Source organism: Marmota marmota, unplaced genomic scaffold (genome assembly GCF_001458135.2).
Source record: "Marmota marmota marmota unplaced genomic scaffold, marMar, whole genome shotgun sequence".
Taxonomy (NCBI): Eukaryota; Metazoa; Chordata; class Mammalia; order Rodentia; family Sciuridae; genus Marmota; species Marmota marmota.
Window position 1 is genome coordinate 36,969,939 of NW_025999977.1, and position 21,601 is coordinate 36,991,539.

The following is a 21,601-nucleotide window of genomic DNA, read 5'->3' on the forward strand; positions in this document are numbered from 1 at the left end:
TGCTTGTTTATACAATCCATATGAGTGTAAGTTTTTCCCATCCTTTCACCTTCAGTCTGTGGATGTCTTTGCCCATGAGGTGAGTTTCTTGAAGACAGCATATCGTTGGGTCTTGCTTTTTAATCCAATCTGTCAGTCTATGTGTTTTGACTAATTGACTAATTAGTTTAGGTCATTAACATTCAAGGTTACTATTGAGATATGATTTGAATTCTCTGTCATTTTGATTCATTTCTGGGTTTTGATTTGTCTTAGTTTCTCATTTGGTTGAATGTCCCTTTAGTGTAGATCTTTCCTTTGCTGGCTTTCACTTTTTTTTTTCACTTCATCCTCATGGAATATTTGGTTGAGATTGCTCTGTAGTGTAGACTTTCTAGTTGTGAATTCTTTTAATTTTTATTGATCATGGAATGTTTTAATATCATCTTCAAATCTGAAACTTAGTTTTTCTGGATATAAAATTCTTGACTGGCATCCATTTCAGAGCTTGAAATATATTATTCCAGGACCTCCTAGCTTTGAGGGTGTGGGTTGAGAAATCAGTTGAGATCTGAATTGGTTTCCCCCTATACGTAATTTGATTTTTTTTTCCTCTCACAGCTTTTAAGATTTTATCTTTATTCTCTGTGTTAGACATTCTCATTACAATGTGTCTTGGTGTGGGTCTGCTGTAATTTTGTACATTTGGGTTCGGTAAGCCACTTGTATTTAATTTTTCATTCCATTCCTTAGGTTTGGGAAATTTTCTGCTATTATATCATTGAAAAGATTGTGCATTTCTTTGGTTTGTATCTCTGCTCTTTCATCTATTCCAATAACTCTTAAATTTGGTCTTTTCATGTTATCCCATAATTCTTGGATGTTCTGTTCATGGTTTCTTACCATCTTCTCCGCATGTTCAACTCTATTTTCAGGATAATATATTTGTCTTCATTGTCTGAGGTTCTGTCTTCCAAGTGGTCTAGTCTGTTGGTGATGCTTTCTATTGAATTTATAATTTTGTTCACTGATTCCTTCATTTCTAGAATTTCTGCTTATTTTTCCTTATTTTTCTCTAACTCTTTATTGAAGTGGTCTTCCTGTATTTTGTTCTTTGATTTCACTCCTTATACTATCCTTTACTTCATATATCAATTTAACAATATACAATCTAAACTCCTTCTTGGACATTTCTTCTTCTGTGTTATCAGTGGCTTCTTGGTATGTTTGGGACTTTATTCCCTCGTTTTTTCATGTTGTTAGTGTGTTTCCCCATTTAAAAGTATGGCTCTAAGGCAGGATAAATTCTACCCTGTAGACCTATAGTGTCCCTGAAGGTTTCCAGCACTTTGCCTTTACTGGTGAGACCAATATCAATAGCACCCAGTGTACATAATATAAAGCCTTAAACCTAATATCTCCTACTAAGGTGTCTCCTGCTTTCTTGTATTATACCAAAATGATGAGTTCAATAACTATCTATAGTACAAACCAAATATTTTTAAAAACTATTTACAATTTCAAATGGTGGATGAGAGACCAGAGGTAGTGTAGTATGCAATATTCACGAAGGAAGAAGAGAGATGCTAGAAGTAAAAAATAAAAAAAAAATTAAAAAGAAGTAAAAAATCACAGGAAGAGTGGAAGAGGAGCTGACAGAGATTGACTGTTGGTTGGAGAAAAGTTGGAAAGAAAATAGATAAGAGAGAGGAAGAATATGAACAAAGAGAAAAAATTAAAGACATAAGAATACAACAAAAAATGCAAAACCCCATCCATATATCATTGTCCTCCACACACTGATGCATAAAAAATATCCTGTTCCAAATATGGTAGAGAGATTAGTGAATCAAAAAATAAAATAAAATAAATCTTGCTGGAAAATCAAACCGTCTCTGTTAATGTTCAACAGCTTCTCAGCCCTGTCTCTACATCTCTGAGGATCACCAAACCCAGATCAGCCCTTGTAAATCCAGTCTCTGTCCCACAGATCTGGGCTTCAGATACCTCAGTCTCGTCCACACTGCAGTCCCAAGATCTCAATGCTGCTCCTACTTGCAGAGAGACCAAAAGGGATACACTCACACAAAGGAGCAACCCCGAGATGCAGCAGCAGGACAAGGACCACCAGCACTCTCAGCAGGAAGACCCCAGGCTCCTCCAAACCTGCAGGCAACCCCACACTGAACCTGCACGTCCCAGCTAGAGTCCCCAGAGACTCTTGTGGTGGTAAACCTGCTGGCACCCAGGCCAAAATGGGTGCAGTCTCACGTGCAACCAAACCTGGAGTGTCCCCCGAAGCAGTCCTTTAGGTCGTGGTAGCTGTGGTAGTGGTGGTGGTTGTTGGCAGCAGGCAGCAGGTCAGCAGTAGCGACGGCTGCAGAGATAGCTGCAATTGCGGTTTTGGGAGCAGCGTCACCAGACTATCTCCGGGGGTCAGCAGCAGTGTCAGCTTCAGTTGCATCCGGGCAGTGGCTTCTGTGGCAGCAGCACCCAGAAAGAAGACCTCCAGGCACCCTCAGGCTGGCAGCAGCCACGTAGGTAGGGTGCAGGCAGCCACTGATTGACAGGAGACTTCCGATTCAGCAGCAGTGACCACAGAGGTAGAGAGGGAATTGGCAACCAGGGTAACCCAAGCCATGCCCGGAGAAGAGACCTCGGCAATGGCATCTGAGGCAGCAGCATGGGCCCCAGAGGTTCTTAACCCCTGAGCTACATCCCAACCCTTTTTATTTTTTTGAGACATGGTCTCATTAAGTTTCTGAGGCTGGTCTTGAACTTGTGATCCTTCTGCCTTGGCTTCCCGAGTTGCTGTGATTACAGGCATATGCCACTATGCCCAGCAAGATGAACTCCTTTTTATCTAAACTGAAGCAAATCAGTCCTTGGTACTCAGAGATTTCCAGGACATATGCCCTTGGGAAAGTGGGGTAGCCAGGACCACACAGGGAAGAGGCCAGGCAGCAGAAGTCCTCAGGGCCTATAGTCTCAGTTCTAGTCATCTACTCAGTTGGCAGAATACCAAGCAGGACTGTGAATCAAGGGGACAGAGCCAAGGCTTGCAGGATGTCAAGGGTACAAGTGAGCTGGGCCTCTTGATGGGGGTCCTCTCTCAACACAGGTGGGTGGAAGGCAACAGACCTGAGCTTAGGGCAAACACCTGAAAAAGGAGAGTTGCTTAACTCCTGACATGGACTCAAAGCTGGAGGCTTTAAAATGTGCCTGACTGTTGTCAGGGCTTAGCTCAGAAGGGCCAGGCCTGAGCTCATGGAGCTGGTGAAGGAGGGCCCACCCCCAGGACCCACCCCAAAGATTTTTCTTCCTTAACTCCTTGCTGAATTCTAAGAAATGAGAAAGCATCAAATCAGCAAAAGAAGAGGATGAGGGAAAGACAAGAGGGCATGATAGGGGAGTCACAGGACAGATGTAGGTTTATAGGGACTTGAAGATTGAGCAATGGAGGAACACTTGAAAATTACAAATGCAAGATTGAGCATTGAGCTTCAATGCTCATAGTGTCCCTAAACCTAAGCTTTATTGCCTTCCAAGTAGATCAGCCTCTGTCCAGCGGCAGTGTGTGTGCTGGAGGAGAAATGCAAACATCCTATAGAAGTGCATGAGCCTGGGACTGCGGATATAGCCCAGTGGTAGAGTGCTAGCCTAGCATGCACAAGGCCCTGGGTTCAATCCCCCATATGACAAACATGGAATTTGAGAGTTCCACGCCACCCTCTCTATCTGCCTCCCTGACTCCTCTCTTAAAAACCCAGCTGGACTGCCCAATCTCCCTCCCTCTTATCTTCCCTCCTCTCCCAATTAAAAAAATCTGTTCTGTATTTCCTGCGTGCAGCACCCTTAATATTAGGTCTGAAAACAATTTGCAATCAGTTGCACTAATTAATCTAATTGAATTTAATTTCCCTTTCTTGGTGTTAGGGGTGAGCGAACTCCATATGCTGACTTATGTAAAGCAATATGCAAATTTGTATCTTGAGCTCAGAGCCCTGCAAATGTTTTTGATTACAAAAAAGGGCTACACTGAGGCCCTGGATAAATGAACTGTTAACTGCAGTTTCTGGCCTGACACCTTGTCTTCCAGAAGTCCAGATGCAATAATGTCCCTCCTGTGACACCTACAGCTTGTCACCCTGTTCCTGCCCCAAACTACTGCCAGGTCCTTCCACCAGGTTCCTGGGCACCTGGATCATGTATTTTCTACCTTAACTCTTAAGAAGATGGGTTCCTCCCCTTTCTTGTATTTGTCCCTAGGCCGCTCATTAAGCTCAGATCCGAACATGGGCAAGTGTTTTAGTCAGCTTTTCCACCACTGTAACCAAAAGGCTTGACAAGAACAATGAGTGAGGAGTTTATTTTGAGACTCACAGTTTCAGAGGCCTCAGTCCATAGAAGGCAGACTCCCTTCCTCAGGGCCTAGGGTGATGCAGAACGTCATGGCGGAAGAGTGTGGTAGAGGAAAGCAGCTCTACCACATGGCCACCAAAAAGTAGAGAGCTCCTCACCAAGGACAAAATATGTACCCCAAAGGCATGCCTCCAATGACCCAGTCACACCCTACCTGTCTGCGATTACCGCCCAGTTAATCCCTATCAGGGATTTATGCACTAATTAAGTGAAGGCTCTCATAACCAAAGCAGTTCCCCTCTAAACCCTCTTGCATTGTCTCATATGTGAGTTTTGGGGGGATCTCTCTTATCTAAACCATAACAGTGGGAAAGGAAGTCTGATGAACACCCTAATGGTGAGAGGTTTCCTTGGTCAGGGATTGAGCAGTGTATTCCTGGCTGTTCCAGTTCCATCCAGCAGAGGGCAGTTTGGGGCTTGGTGGGGAACCTGGCTCAAAACAGAAACTGGCCTTGTGGTCCCCAACTCCTTATCTAAGCTCCCAGGGAGAGCAGGTGGTGTCACAGGGAATAGCAGTGGAGCAGAGGGTCCTGAGCCATGATTAGCCGCAGCCTGAGTCCCAGGGTCCCTTGAGAGCCCTACCTCCCAGAGCCACCAGACAGAGAGGTGCCGAGAAGAGACACACACCTGAGTACCTGGGCTGTGGCTCAAAACAGGCCACACTCCTGGTGCTTCAGCTTGGTCAAACCCCAGCATCTTCAGTTTGATTTTCTTTAAAATACCCCAAGGTGGTGGGGCTGGGGATGTGGCTCAAGCGGTAGTGCGCTCGCCTGGCATGCGTGCGGCCCGGGTTCGATCCTCAGCACCACATACAAACAAAGATGTTGTGTCCGCCGAGAACTAAAAAATAAATATTAAAAAAAATTCTCTCTCTCTCTCTCTCTCTCTCTCTCCCACTCTTTCTAAAAAAAAAAAAAATACCCCAAGGTGGAAGAGGAAAATTGGGCCAAGTAGAGAGAAAACAAGATGGACCATGAGTTAAAAACTGTTGAAGCTGGGTGGTGGGTTCACTGGGGTTTATTATACCTTTCTATTCTTTTAAATTTTGATATCTGTTTGAAAATTTCCTCAGTGAAAGATTTTTTAATGTTCTGATGCTGAAACTGGATCTAAAAACTAGTTTGTTTGTTTTTTTTGTTTCTTCTGAGTAGGAGTTTCTAGAGGAAATGAGGAAAATCCAGGGAGGCTTTTTGTCACCACCTGCCACACCTGGATCAATGAAGATGAAGGCTACACTCTCCCCTGGTCTGCCCAGGGTCAGGGAGGTACAACTGAAGGTGCAGAAGGACTTATCCCAGCCACTTGCTTGTGCTATGGCTCCCTGACTCTACTCAGTTGTCCACAGAGAGGACAACACCACCAGCAAACTGGCTCATAAAATCGCAATAAAATGGACCAGGATCTTCAGAACAGACTAGAGGGGAAGGAGTAGATGAGGGGAGGAAGACCAGTTGGGGTTTTGCAAGAGAAAAAAAAAAGTGAGGGGTCAAAATCAGGCAATTTGGAAGACACAGATTTGGAAACAAGCCTTGGGACAATTGCTAGGGCTTCCATTTCATGGAATGTGAGAACTGAATGGGCAGGAAGCCTTGGAGACTGCTCTAGAAATCCTGGATCCGCAGTGAATCCCTGGACTGAGGTGAGGGTAATGGAGAGGAAAAGCAAGTGTTTTTCTAAGACAAATTTAATTTCAAGACAACAATAATCCAACAGGCACTATTCAAGGAGCCCCAGAAAGAGATGAGAGCCAGAGAGGAGGAAGGGGAAGTCACAGGAGCATTGGACCAGTGTGGGGGAGAGCGCCATCACCCTGGGAGAGAGGAGGGTATGGAAGGGATCTCAGGGAAGCCAGCTGTCACAGGGCAGGAGGGGAGACCATCACAGAGAAGATGGAGGTAGGGAATAAAAGGAGCTGGTCATGTGGAAGGAGAACCAGAAATAACAATGGACCGAGTGTGGTGGCATATGCCTGTATTCCCAGTGGCTCAGGAGGCTGAGGCAGGAGGCTTGCAAGTTCAAATCAACTTCAGCAACTTAGTGAGACCCTGACTCTAAATAAAATATTAAAAAAAGAGCTAGGGATGTGGCTAGCATCCCTGGGTTCAATCCCCAGTACGAGAAAAAAAAAAAAAAAGACCATGGAAACAATAATAGAAGAGAGAATTGCAAGAAGTGTGTCCAATGATGTCCTGGCAAGAGTTTGAACAATCTGTGTAACCACATCTCCTTTGTGCTCAAAACTTATATAATAATGAACTTATATAACCATTAAAAAAATAAAACCAATTTCCTAGCCTAGGTCTGTTATGCATGAACTCCATCTTCTCAAAATACAACTTTCCCTCCAGCAAATCAAATAGACTTGAATCATTATTCAAAGGTATTCAAGAACAATGAACAATGGTAGGCGGTAATGAGACAAAGAATTTATTAATAAGATTAAATCCAGTTGAGAAGACAGGAGGCAGAACAGAACACAAGGACTGATTAGTTAGGCACAACTAAAAAGGTCACCAGAGCCATGTCTGGACCCTCCCTCTTTTATGTAGGACTTTACTTCATCATTGCCGTTTTTTAAAAAAATCTTACCTTTCATTCAGCATTTCATTCAACCTAAATTTATGAAGGATGTCCTTTGGGCAGAGCACATGCTCTACTCTAATTCTTTTTTTGGTACTGGGGATTGAACTCGGGGACACTCAACCACCGAGCCACATCCCCAGACCTATTTTGTATTTGATTTACAGTCAGGATCTCACTGAGTTGCTAAGTGCCTTGCCATTGCTGAGGCTGGCTTTGAACTTGCAATCCTCCTGTCTCAGCCTCCCGAGCCGCTGGGATTACAGGCGTGCCCCACCATGCCGGCTATGCTGACTCTTATTCACATCAAAATCTTTGGCCCAGCACAAGATCCCGCATTGTGTCCTACAACAAGAGCTGCCCAAGTAAAGGTGAGAAAATGAAACTGACACCAACCCAGGGTAGCCAGTTCACACTCGATGTGTTCTGGAAAAGTTAGATCTAATTAAAATTGAGCAAATCAAGTAATATTTTAAGGGCAGCAGGAGAGCTCACTGCTTAAAGGAACCCAATGGGGAACCTTACTATAGAAAGAGAATCACCCCCTCCTGATCCTTTAGTTTTCAATTTCCATGAGCTAAGTCAGGTTTGTCCTAAGCCTTGTGCATTCAGAGCTCTCAGAGGTAACCCATCCTCTGCCCTGCACAGGTTTTCCTTAGACCCTGAGAAACTTGGTCATTGCCCCATTTGTATATTTTGGGAGAGTCCTCTAGCTCCCTTTATTTTTTTTCTTTGCCTGAGAACACATATTTATGGGAACCTCTGATCCATGAAAGAGTTTCATTTGATCCCCACTCAACAGGGATAGGTGGTATTTTGGTACCACCCAAATACCTATGGCAGACTGACTAGCCCAGGCCAGGACCCTGGGCACAGTCAGGCACTGTGTTCATCAGGGTCCCTGGTTCGCTGTGCTCTTTGACCCTCTCCAGACCTCTCCTACTCATCCCAAAGCTCTGACTTTTCCCATCCTACAAAGACTTCCCCAGGGTCTTGTGGGTCCGACAGCTGGAGATGAAGGAGGAAGTGAACTGGTGTTCTAAGTGTCCAGCCTCTCTGGAATCATTGCCCTGGGCCCAGGGACCAGCCCCACCCAGGGCAGCACAGTCTGAGTGCAGAGAAGCAGGGTGGCCTTGTGACTAAGACTGCCCCCAGTCTGAGCTTGGCATGACTCATTGGAAGATACTCACAAAGAAAGACAGATTCAGATATTAGAATTTATTGATCTCATCTAGTAAAACAAGTTCTCGGTTAGGTATATTTGTTTATGTGAAAGGCTCGGCATTGTAGGTAAGACAGGCCAGAAACAGAATCCAAGGCACACCTTAGTAGCAGTTTTGCATTAAGCAAGTCACCTGTTTTTGTTTTCTAGTCCCACAATATTTCTTCATGAAAGGCCATCTAAAATTGAAGTTTATTGGGCTTAAGCTCTACCTACTTTTACTTCTCCAGAGAGCAAATGGAAACTCGAGTGGTTGGAGAAATCCAGCCCCAAGTTCCCCACTCCTCCCTCATATATCTTTGCAGAGCTGCTACCTCAATTCAAAATCAAGTCTCTCCCCACGGTATAATTGTGCCACCTATTGCCATGAATTCTTCACCTCTATTCTCCATTCTGGGGTAGGTCAGAACTCAAGAAAGAATGCAGACTCAACTTTTGTTGAGCTTTCCCTATGTGCTCTGTAGGGTGCTAGACAAAGCCTAATACTCTGCTATTATGACTATTTAAAAGTTGAAGAAATTGATTCCTACAAATTGACTATGGTATATGGAAGAATCCAGTTTAAAACCCAGGTCTCCTCACTCCCTCCCTAGTCGATAATCTTGGTTTTGCATACACTATAGTGAGAAAAATCTGTCTGGGCTAAAATAGAAGTTACAATACTAAGTAGGAAAAATAGCCTTGTCAAATTGTTCTGGGGCAAAGATGATTGTGTCATTGTACCCAGAAGTGAGGACATTATAAATTCTAAATACAGAACGTTACACAATACTGTGTAGGTAGATAGCAGTGTACAGTGATTTTTTTAACTCCATGTTTGTATTTGTCTTTCATCCATTTATAAATGTTCTCCTAGGTGCCCTCTGTGTTCTTTTTTAAGCATGAAATAGAAGCCATGTTATTTACCAATTCAAATAGGTTATGATCAGTAGAAACAAGATGTAGAAATAAGCTCACAAGGTACATTTTATAAATTAACAAGAGAAGATTGGGGCTGGGGTTATGACTCAGTGGCAGAGCACTTGTGTAGCATGTGTGAGGCACTGGGTTTGATCCTTAACACCACGTGAAAATAAACAAATAAAATAAAGGTATTCTATTCACCTACAACTACAAAAAAAAAAGAATGAAAGAATGAAAAAGAAAAGATAAGAAAGATAAGAAGCAAAAATGTGGAGGATATAAAACAGGCAATTCACATAGGAAAAAAAAATACCAAGGTATTTGCTTTCAGTAGTGGCAGTATAGCTTGCTTTAGACTAATTGTTCTCTATGTGGAATTATAAATGCTGGGAAGCAAATAGCAACTAAAAACCACTTGAAAGCACAGAAAAGTGATTAAAAGCAGGTAGAAACTGTGGGAGCATTAACTCTTGGAATAGGGAACTGTGCTGGTGAGAGTAACATTTGACAGCATTTTACTTAATACCTCCTCTCAGTCCCTAGCCCACGAGACAAAACAGAGAGGCTTTAGTTCATCCAGTGAGCCACAATCTTACAATCCTGAGGAGTCAAAGGACAGATTTTAGGACTTCCAAAATAGATGGAAATTGAGGAGAGAAATCTTGGAAAAGAGGAAGCGACAAAGTACAGATACCCAAAACATTCTCATAAATTCTTCCCCAATTCTGAATTGACTCAGAACTGTGTGTGTTTTACGGAGGCTCCAAGTAACCTGGCTAGAAACTTAAAAGAACTGAGCAATGAAACCAGCTGCTGTCCACGTCAGGAAAGACCGTTTGGGATTTGAGTTTGGCCACACAATTCAAAAATTAGAGAGCAAGATAGCAAAACAGAGTTCCTACAACATGTCATTCACAATATCTGACATACAATTAGAAGATATTAGACATGAAAAGACAGACACAGAAAAGATAGTCAATAGAAAAAACAGGCGATACAAACTGACTCCAGTTGTTATGAGAGCAGAAAAGGGCTCAAAACTTACATTAAATCTGTTCAAGGACTTGAAAGAAAATAACACAGATAACAAATGTAAGCCCATGGGATGTCAGCAGAGAAAATGCCATTTTTTAAAAACCAGAACCAAATTGAATATTCAGAGTGAAAAAAATATAACAATTGAAATGAAGAACTTACTGATTTGGTCAATAGAAAATCGGAGATGATATAAGAAAGGATTAGTAAACTTGAAGTCAGATTAGTAGAAAATATCCATGGTAAATAATACAGAGAAAAAGATTGATGAATATTAACAGAACCTCAGAAGTCTGTAGAATAATATAAATCAATGAAACATAGCATAATGTAGCATGTATAAGTAAAATCCAAAAAAAGGGGAGAGAAAGAATAAGGCAGAAAAACTACTTGAAGAAATAATGGATGAATATTTCCCAATTTGATAAAAACAGAAATTTACAGATCCACAAATTTCAGTGAATCTCAAAAAAACTAAATACAAAGAAAAAAATAGGAATTGGATCTATTCATTTCATGGCAAAACTAATGGAATTCAAACTTTTGAAAGTGAACCATTTCATATCAGGAGACAATAATATGAATAAAGGCTGGCATTTCTGAAGAAATAATGGTGGTGACAAGATAAAGACACATAGGCTTTAACATGAAGAAAGGTAAAATTGCCAAACCAAAATTCTCTATCAGCAAAATAGCCCTCAAAAATTCAGGATAAATAAAACTAGTTTCAGATTAATGGAGCTGAGAGAATTTATCATTAACAAACATTCTCTAAAAAAAAAAAAATGTTAAAGCGATGTTGAAAGGTTCCAGGTAGAAACTACAGAAGGAAATAAACTGCACTAGAAATGGTAAATTGAAGGATAAAAACTTTCTTCCTTCATTAATGCTTTTTAAAGATGCATAACTAATTAAAGGAGAAAATGACATCATCTGAGGAATTTATTATATATAGTTCTAAAATATATGGACAAAGTAGCACAGAAGAGGCCCTGGTAATTATAATTAAAGGGTGGGGCAGGCTGAACATAACTACTGTTGCAAGGTTCTTACATCTCACGTAAAAAGGCATTTGCTCTAATTTCTGTGATAAGGTTGGGTGTTCACACTGTTATCTTAGAAAGTCAATTTAAATGAGTATATTTTAAAAATCAATAAGTAAATTACAAAGAAGTAGAGAGAAATATTTAATTATCCAAGAAGAAAGAAAAAACAGAATAAAAAAGATTGACACATATCAAAATCATAGCCAATATTAATCAGTACTAAGAATTATATTGAAGTTATACAGTTTATCATTTCTACTAAAATGAAGACATTCTAAGAATGAATAAAAACCAGTACTCAATTATATGCTGCCTACCAAGAGACACATTTTAAGGATAAAGAACAGAAAGTTTGAAAGTAAAAAATCTAGAAAAAGATAAATCATTAGAACATCAAAGAAAATTAAAGTGACTCTAGTAATATTAAACAAAGTATAATATTATATTTTACAATGATAAAAGTATGTATTCATCAAGAATGTATGTATGTGTACCTAATTGCAAACCTTTATAGTAGATGAAGCAGAAATATAACATGTCAAAATTAGATTAAAGGCAGAAATGGAAAAATTCAATATTCCTCCTGTTGTGGTTTAGATATGAGTTGTCTCTAAAAGCTCATGTGTCAGACAACACAAGAAAGGTTAGAAGTGAAATGACTGAGTTATGAGGCACTTAACCTAATCAGTGCATTTATCCAGTTGAATGGATTAACTGGGTGATAACTGTAGGCCAATAGGGTATGGCTAGGGGAAGTGGGTCATTGGTAGGGACTTGCCTTTGAGGTATATATTTTGTCCTTGAGGAGCAAAAGCTCGCTGCTTTCTGATTGTTGTGTCCATAGCTTCTTTCCTCTTCCACACCTTTCCATCATGATGTTCTGCCTAACCTGGGCCCAGAGCATCGGAGTTGGCCATCTATGGACAGAAACCTCTGAAACTGTGAGCACCAAATAAACTTTTCCTCCTCTAAAATTGTTCTTGTCATGTCTTTTGGATAGAGCAATGGAAAAGCTGTCTAAAACACCTCCTCTCCCTAACTGGTTGACATTGAGACAAAAATTAGCAAGGACATAAAAGATCCCAATAATGCCATAATCCACTTTGGTCTGACTGACATTTTTGTACTTGACAACTACAAAACATCTCTTTCTCAAGTGCACATAAGAACAGTGACCAAAACCAAGCACGTAAACTACAAAATAAATCTCAATAAATTCCAAAATGTTTAATTCTTTCAGTGTATGTTCTCTGATGAAAACAGATTAAATGAGAAATTCAATATGATACATATAAAAGCTTTGAATATCTAGAAATTAAGCAATATGCTTATAAGTAAGTTGTGAGTTAAAATTAGAAAATACTTCAAACAAAATAATAATGTAATAATATATCAAGATTTGTGGGGGCTGGGGTTAAGGCTCAGTGGTAGAGCATTTTCCTTGCATGTGTGGGGCACACTGTGTTTGATCCTCAGCACCACATAAATAAATAAATAAAATAAAAGTATTTTGTACATATACAATTAAAATTTTTAAAAATTAAAAAAAAAAGATTTGTAGGATGCAGCTAAGGTAGCACTAAGAGGAAAATTCATGGCTATAATTGTATTAGAAAATCATCAAGCTTTAAAATTAATGACCTAAGTTTTTACGAAAAACAGATTATATTTAGATAAACGGAGCGGCTTTACTAGATCTAGAACTACTGAGATTTTCTATTTCATCTGTGTCCATTATAGTATATCAAGAAAAAAAAATCTAAATCTAAATAGCTTTAGTGTTGAGTGTTATCAAAATTAAGGAACACATATTGACACATCCTATACAAATGCTTTCAGAAAACAGAGGAGGAGGGAACGTGTCCTACTACAGTATATGACATCATCATAAGGCTGGCACGGAAATCTGACAAAGCCTTTACAAAGAATGACTCCACATGGACATTTAACTCTCCCATAAAGAATAAAGAGCACCAGAAATTGATATTAAATAGTGGCTATTAAATAAAGACATATGCATATGTGCATACATGTATACATTTACGTATGTACATATAAAGCTTGAAAGAAGGATACCTACCCAAATTCCGATATTAACTTTGGGTAGTGGTTTGATGCATGAAAGCTATTTTAATTTTTGCTTTCTTTTTTTTACTAATTTTTCTATTAGAAGCATTTTTATATTTTGAATGTGGGCTCCCGAACTGGGTGCTAAGCAATTTTCTAGGTTCAATTCTATTCAGAATTGAATAGAACTGACAAAATGCCCATGCTCCTGTGGAGTCCAGCATTCCATCAGGAGAGAAGGGCAACACACATAATGAAGACCTGTCGGCTGTGAGCTGGAACAGTAGGCCCCCAGCTTGGCTGCGGATGATGTGCACTAAAGGAAAAGAGACAGATGGACATAAGGGGAGAGTCCAAGAAGGTGGAGCTGGCAGCTTTTAACAAGCTGGTGAGGGTCACCTGAAGAAGGAAGCATTTGAGCAAACACCTACCTGAAAGAGATGAGCGAGTGTCCTCAACTCTGTGGGCAAGGAGTGTTGCAGGCAGAGGGGATGGCTGCCCAAGGGTGCTGTGCCTCAGGTTGGGCCTGCAGGCTGAGTGGACTTAGAGCAGAAGGAGAAGAGGTCAGAGAGGAAAGAAGGAAGCTGGTCCTGAGAGGCCTTTTACTCTCCATGAATCCAGAGTCTACTGGGAATGGAAGTACCACAGTGTGCCCTGTGTTTTAAATGGTCACTCTGGCTGTGACTGAAGAGAGGTCAAGGAGAAGCTGGAGGCCGACTAAGAGGATACTGCAACAGTTCAGGCGTGGACATAGTTGTCTTGCCATTTTTTAAATCCTCAATAGGCTTAGCTCTCTTACAGTCGCACAGTTAATAAGTGGCTGCACTAGAGTTTGAATCTAGAACCATCTGATTCCAAATCCAGGGTTTTTCTGCCCAGAAAGGAAAACTGGACTCAGAGTCACAGTGAATTACTTGGTTGCCAATGTCCTCACACCTGGGGGGGCTCTCACCTCTAGACCATTCCCTGTCCCAGGCAGACCCCATATCCTTTCCTTTCAGCTCTCTGGCCCCTGCTGCCAACCTGAGAAACTGAGGTAAGCACCATAACAGTGTCTTGTTATTTGACATCCCAGCGTTGGTTTCAAGCATTTTCCAAACCCTTAAAACAGCATGGGGTCACAGGGGACAGCCATTATAGTATAGGTTGGAGAAACTGAGACTCTATGAAATCAGGAAAGTCCCCACACAGCAATTTGGACATGGGGCTTCCTCTTTCTCTGCCCTCATCCTGGTCTGGTCACTAGCTGTTAAGCTGGTGCTGCTCTCCGTCTCCAGTGTGGCTCTGTTCTCAAAAGGGTGCCTGAGCCCCTTGGTAGGGGCGAGCGTCACAGCAATCCAACACAGCTCTGGTGAGTGATTGTTATTTTCTTGCACAACATCCATCAGGAGACCAGCCTGGCATTTATCTAGCAGCGAGTGATTGTTATCTGGTGGCAATGTTCTTCCCACTGACAGTATCTTCTAAATAAGGGTCAGCCATCCAGCCGCCTGCCTGCTGCTGATTAGTTCCTGTGGGATAAACCACATTGAAACTACGATGGCAGAAGGTGCTGGGGAGAAAGGGTGGCGGTGAGAGAGAAGTTGGTTAGGGAGGTTGGTTATCCCACAGCTGAGCCAGGGAAACCGATCCCAGCTTTGATTCTAACAAGTTTGGGGGGAAGACGCAATGCCAAGGAGAACCCTCATGTCTGTTTCAACAAACCCTGTGTGACATTGATGTGAGAGGCCACCCATTAGACTACCTGGATGGCAAAGCTCTGGGTGTTGGGTGGTAAAAAGAAAAGGCTTTTTAAAGCTCTTGGTCTCTGTGACTTGTCTTCCTATCATCAGACCATAATCTGGAATGGGTTATCAGACTGAGCTCATCAGAACAAGCCCATCCAAGTAGCCTAGTACTGGGCATCAGAAAACCCAGGTTTAAGTTCAGGGTCTACCAACTCCTGCATTTTGGCAGGAGGTCAGGCCCTAAACTTCCCTGAATGTAGATTTGCTCATGTAGAAGGATGATGATCCCTTTCCAATAGGGTCATTTGAAGATTAGTGGAGTTAAGAATCTATAAGAAAACATGACATGGGCCGTGTAGAGCTTCACACAGGTAAATTCTGCTCTTGCTCAAATCCAGGCCTCCTGCTGATGTCTGTTCAGCACTCTCTCCTCCATCTTGCTGACTTGAGTCTGGCCTTCTTTTTATTTCTTTACCTCTTGTGAACTTAGATTAAAAGTTATAGTCTAAATGATGAGTCCATTAATTAACAGAGTCCTACGTGGCGTAGGCTATGCAGGCTGATGGGGAATCAAGAGGAATATATGATTTGGTCTCTTCCCCTCCTGGCATTTCAAATGTTCACCCTGGGACACGTGGAGCCCAGTAGAAGCCAAGCTGTGATCATGAGCAACTCTGCAGTTGGATCAGATTTACTGAGGGTCTGATAGGTGCTGGATGATGACAGGGGACTCTGTGTGTTATTTAGTACTCCATAACAATTCTGGGTAGACCAGGTCTTCATTTTACAGTTGAAATCACCAAAGCCTGGCAGGTTGGATGACTAAGCCAAAATCCAAAGGTTGAAATAAGGACTACATCTGTTTATTCTTGTGCCCAGGGCCTGGGCCCTATCCTGACTGTAGCATCACCTGGTGTTTTAACCTGCTGCTTACCCAGAAGTGAAAACCCCTGGCTCACATCCTAGGTGGCTGAGGCTTTGGGTCTACTGCTCATCAGATTCTGCCCTGTCATCCCTAGGGGCCTTACTACTACTGGGTATTGGGACAGGGAAGGTCCGCCTGCGGTACTTGGATATTTAAAACCCAGGGGGACATGCAAATCAAAACTACAATGAGGTATAATTTGACACCCATTAAAATGGCTTTTGTGAAAGAAAGAAGGAAGAGAGAGGGAGGGAGAGAGAGAGAGAGAGAGAGAGAGAGAGAGAGAGAGAGAGAAAAGAACAAGTGTTGGTGAGGGATGCAAAGAAATTAGAACTCTCATGCCTTCTAGTAAAGTTGTAAAATGGTGCAACCTCCATGAAAATAATTTGAGATTTCTTAAAATGTTAAACCTGAGAGTTACCATATGATTCAGCAATCCACTTCTGCACATATATCCAAAAGAATAAAAACCAGGGACTCAAACAGATATTTGTATACCCATGATTATAGCAGCATAAGTCACAGTAGCCAAAAGGTAGAAGCAGTCCAAATGTCTATCGATGGATGAATGGATAAATAAAACATGGCTTATACATGCAATTGGACTATTATTCAACTTTGAAAAAGGACGATGATTCTGACATATTTTCAGCATGAATGAACCCTGGAAACATGATAAGTGAAATAAGATAAAGACTGAATAATTCCACTTATGTGAGGTCATATGGACTCATGTGAGGTCTGTCTACTGCAGAGAATTACCTGCCCCAGGACCCAGTAGTATCAAGGCCTCTAGGGATAGGGCAGAACCTAATGAGTTGGAGCCCCAGGACCTCTGCTGCCTAGGGTGAGAACCCGGAGTTTTCTGAGAGACAGAAAGCAGAATGGAGGTTAGCAGGGACTGAGGGAAGGGAAGTGGGAGTTATAATTTAAAGGATTCCGATTGCTGCGGGGATGATGGAAAGTTCTGGGAATGGATAATAATGGTGATGGCTGCACAACATCACAAATGTACTTAACGCCATTGAACTGCACATTTAAAATGGTCAAATTGGTAAAATTTATATCATGTATATTTTGCTACACCAAAAAAATAAAATAAAATAAAATAAAACATGCAGGAGAAATTTTTCACTTGAACAAAAGAAATGGTATGCGGCCAAAGGTTCCCTTCCCTGGTGGCTCCAGGAGGGTTATGATGCTGGTTAAGAAATCATGACCCTCTCACCAAAGAAGGGAGTAGCTAAGACACTCAAGAGATGTCCCATGAAGAGAAACAGCTCTGCAGTGTCAATGTAACTCAGTACAGGAAACGAGGATTTGATTTATTAAAAATCTGGTGTTTATGAGACTTTATCCAGAGCCTTCCTAGTGCCCAGTCCAACAAACCTGTGTCAGCATTCAAAGGAGCTAAGAGAAAAGGCGATGGAATTTGACCATGGGTCCTTTAAGTCATTCCATGATGCACATTTATGCCACATGTTTCTTGGGCTTTTAAAAGGCAATGTTCTGTGCTGATGGTCCCCCCGGCTGTATAGATAATTGTAAAACAAACTCCATATTCCACTGACACCCTTTCTAATTACATCTCACCTTCATTCAGCTATTAAAGTGATAGATGGTAGCAATTACATTGAACCCCACTGAAAACTCTCTATCTGTGACGCGCAGTGACGAGAACATGAGTTATTTACCCAGAAGCCAGAGAAAGAAGGCAGCCAAGCCGTGGCTGAGGAAAGAGAAACCTCAGGTGACCACTCGCAGGATCAGGGGCCCTAGAGCAATGGTAGGAGGCAGATACAGAGAAACTCCTTGTGTCAATTTTTGTGTGCTTTCCACTGTCCTCCACAGATGGCTGGAAACAGAAAACAATGACTATTATCAGCTCTTTTTTTTTTTTTTTGACTGAGGATTGAACTCAGAAGTGCTTTACCACTGAACCACATCCCCAGCCCTTTTTATTTTTTTATTTTGAGTCAGATTCCTTTAAGTTGCTAGGGATCTTGCTAAGTTGCTGAGGCTGGCCTTGAACTTGGAATCCACAGACTTTATTTAGCCTCCTGAATTGCTGGGATTACAGGTGTGTGCCCCCATGTCCAGCTACTATCAAGTCCTATAAAATTATTTAAAACAAGTTTGAACATATTTATAAGACAGCCTCCAAAATACTGAATGACTCCCCAGCCATTTCATGAAGGAACTAGACAAAGGAACCAAAGAAGTTGAACTTGGGTAAAAGAAGACACAGGGCAAAGGGTGACTATCTCTAGAATTCCATTAGAATGAATTACACTTGATACATCCATACAGCCCAAGAGGCATGAGTCAATTAGTGGGGGCAGCAGAAACCTTACTCTAATTGCTTTGACTAACTAGGGTATATGCTGGTTTGCATTACAGTAAACGCTGAGGTGGATGGTCAATTCAGGGACTTGGTGATATATTCCACGCTCTTTCCTTTCCTCAACTCTGCTAGCCAGTGTTGGCCCAATCCTCAATTGGTCCCCTCTAGCAATAAGAGTTGCATATTCTCTTTTTAGCTTCTGTTAGGAAAGCAAGGACTGTCTTCCCGTAAGTCCCAGAAAAAATGGAGAAAGAGCTTAGAGGCCAAAGCAGACACCTCCAATCACATCTCACTAATGGGCACTGGGTCATGCCCATTCTGCATGGCTCTCTGTGACTAGGAGGATGAGAGTATTCTGGTTGGCCAAGACTGATCCTGCACACCCTGGAGCAGCACTCTGGTCAGCTTCCATTGGAATTTCATGGAGGAACAGTGGCAGTGACAACCTGAGCAACGTGGGGCTCTATTAGGAAGGACAAAGTTGGGATTGATATTTGGCAAAACCACTAACAATGTTAACTTTAGGGAAAAACAGGACCAATCAGTGACAGCAGATTTGACTCACAGAAAGAAGAACATCTTAACACTGGAGGACGGAAATGGTGCATCTGTCCCACAGCTACCCCCTTGGATACCAATGGCAGATAAAGCTGATCAATTGCTCATTACCACAGAGCCTGGACACAGCCTCGGAATCCCCCTTAACTTAGTCTTCCAGGCAGTAAGTAATATTAAATTAGAGACAGCTACCAAGAAGAACCCCCTCATCCTGCTGTTATAGCTCTGATGGCTAGACTGAGTAAACTCAGGAGGTAGTGGGCTCTAGGTCACTGGCAGTGTCTTAATACAGAAATGCTATTATGGGGATTTGGTAGCAAGTGAAGGTGGAACCCAGCTGTCCCTAAGATTCTGTAAGTGGCTTGGGAAGAAAGTTGAGGTGTTAGAGCAGGCCTCCAGCCATAAACAGAGGAAGGACCTAAGAGCCTTTTCCAGCCCTTTGCTTTGCTTTCTCTCCATGGTCCTGAAACCCACAGACTCCTACATGGGATATTACCCCAGACAGCTGCCATTCTCCAGAGAAGCCCTTCTAGTGACAAAATGTCAATACCTTTACCTATGGCTTCAATTTGTGCAAACCCTTTTCTTTTAGATTTCAAATTGTTATTCACATTAAAAGGTATGCACAAAAGATAGGGACCATGGTCAATTGACTGATGCATGAATCTGAGACGTTGGTTGCTTTGCCCAAGATCACACAACTAAGCTGATGGCAGCAATAACATGGGAATCTGGTCTCCTCTGCCTCAGTGCAGAGCCCCACTCTGAAATCACAGGGCTATGGGGCTAAGGTGTCCTCACCTGGGCACACACATGATGGAGAAGGGCTAGACAGGCCCCAGTATCCAAAAGGTGGTCCTCGTGGGCCATGCTGGCTCCTGCGGGAGGCCTGGGTACCAGGGAGTCTGACTGTGAGTGGGCCTCCTATTCTGCTGGGCTTCACTTCCTCCACCCGCCTTCTCTATATTCTCTGAGTAGGAGATGCTAACATGGCTAAGATGCTCTAGAGCCAAGATGATAGGTGGAGGCATTTCCTTTGGCTTCTCCCTCCAGAGAAGATCCTCCAGGTTCTCCTCAGCAAGGTGAGAACTCCTATGGCTGCTTCTCTCCACTGGTTCCTGGAGCTGGTTCCACCTCACTGGGCAGGGGTAGGAGGGCAAGGAGGAGACCTAGGGTTAGGGCCACATCTACTGGTATGTGTCCATGTCCTTGCGAGGACACACAGCTTCTGGTTTCCTGCTGTGACTCTTCTCTGAGCCCTTTTTAGCTTGTGATGATGTATAAAAGACCAGCAAAGTGTGAAAAGAGAACCAGAAAGGAGTTCTCTGGAAGGCATTCTTCCTCCACTATGGACAGCACAGTTAGCACATTAACCACGTTCCTTATGCCAAGTGCAGTGGAAGGCACCCAATGTGGCTTATCTGGGTGGTTCAGCACTGGCACACACTAGTGAGGGTGTTGCTAGAAACTTGGCAGAACCTGTCTTTGTTGTTCACAATGTAGGGCTCAGCCTAAACTGAGTACATGATTTTAAAATAGCAGACAGACAGACTGAAAAGATAATTAAACCCAATTTTGTAAAGGAAGCAACAAAGACTTGTAAGGTATGTGTGAGTGATGGCAGAGCTGGGACTGGAACTTAGGTCTTTTTCATCCTGGTCTGGATTAGAGGTAAACCTAGATAATGTCCAGTATCCCTCTGTGCTAGATTCTGGATTAGTCTGGGCCAGTGCTATCCTGTAGAACACTCTGCAATGATGGAAGTGTTCTGTACCTACACTGTCCAATACAGTGGCCATCAGCAGGATGTGGCTATTGAACACTTGAGAGGTGGCTAGTGCAACTGAGGAGCTGAATTTTTACCACTCTGCATACACAGCTCTAGCATTTTCTCTCCCTCAAGGCCCAGCACCACAGCCCCTGCCAAACATTCATGCAGTGGAAGTTTGCAGTCGTTGATGGCACTTGGAGACGCTTTCTTATATCCCTTGGCAAAACACATCAGATGACCCAAATGCACCATTCTTCAGTAGCTGTGCTTCTTTCTACAGAAGGGGGATGAAAACAAAATTGAAAGAGTTGAAGCAGAAAGACTATTGATTTTTAATCCTTTTTATCATCTAAGAATTTCAAGGTGTATTTCTCATGTCATTCCATTTCTCCCCTGGGAGCCGGGAGAAACTGACCCATGGGGCCTGGATAGCATGGAGTTATATGAATTAAATGCACTTTAAAGAAAACCTTTCTAGACAACATCATTTTTTCCCCAGTGATATGTTTGCCTCTCTAATAACTATTATTTTCTTTTGGGTTCTTGCCAGGAGAGGATTTTTTTTTAAAGTAGATTAAACCATTAATCCATTAACCAGCGATTTAATTTCTGGGCCCTCATTCATCACATAATAGATGGAACCACAGCACATCAGAGCTGGGAGAGAGCTTAGGCAATCCCAGTCCATAGAATGGACAAGGACACAATGGTCACTGCTTATTCAATTTTGTGCCAAAATTAGTACATGCCTACACTTTCTACCCCAAAATTCTATAGGGTAGGTAAAAAGTCTCCCCTTTTTATAGTTGGATGAGTTGCTGAGCATCAGGATCCATCTGAGTCCACAGCTGGAACTCTTCCTCTATGCTCTTAAGCCTCTGGTTCTTTCATAGGCAAGGAAACAGAGACTCAGAGAGCTACAATAACTACAGCAACCAGGGCCTGACTCCAATCCCTGCCTAATCTCTCAGTCTCGTTCAGTCTTGATCTTTGAACTCAGATTTGTCATCCCACACCCAGTG

The 21,601-nt window shown here is 42.2% G+C and overlaps 1 long non-coding RNA gene across 1 annotated transcript; it reads right to left on the reverse strand.

Moving 5' to 3' along the window:
* Positions 1–770: 770 nt before the first annotated feature.
* LOC125617214 lies at positions 771–5,860 on the reverse strand. The gene is made up of 3 exons (XR_007348133.1): positions 5,850–5,860; positions 5,798–5,803; positions 771–1,021 (listed from the first exon to the last, which is right to left on the reverse strand). It is a non-coding gene; the product is annotated as an uncharacterized LOC125617214 (long non-coding RNA).
* Between the last annotated feature and the right edge of the window lie 15,741 nt (positions 5,861–21,601).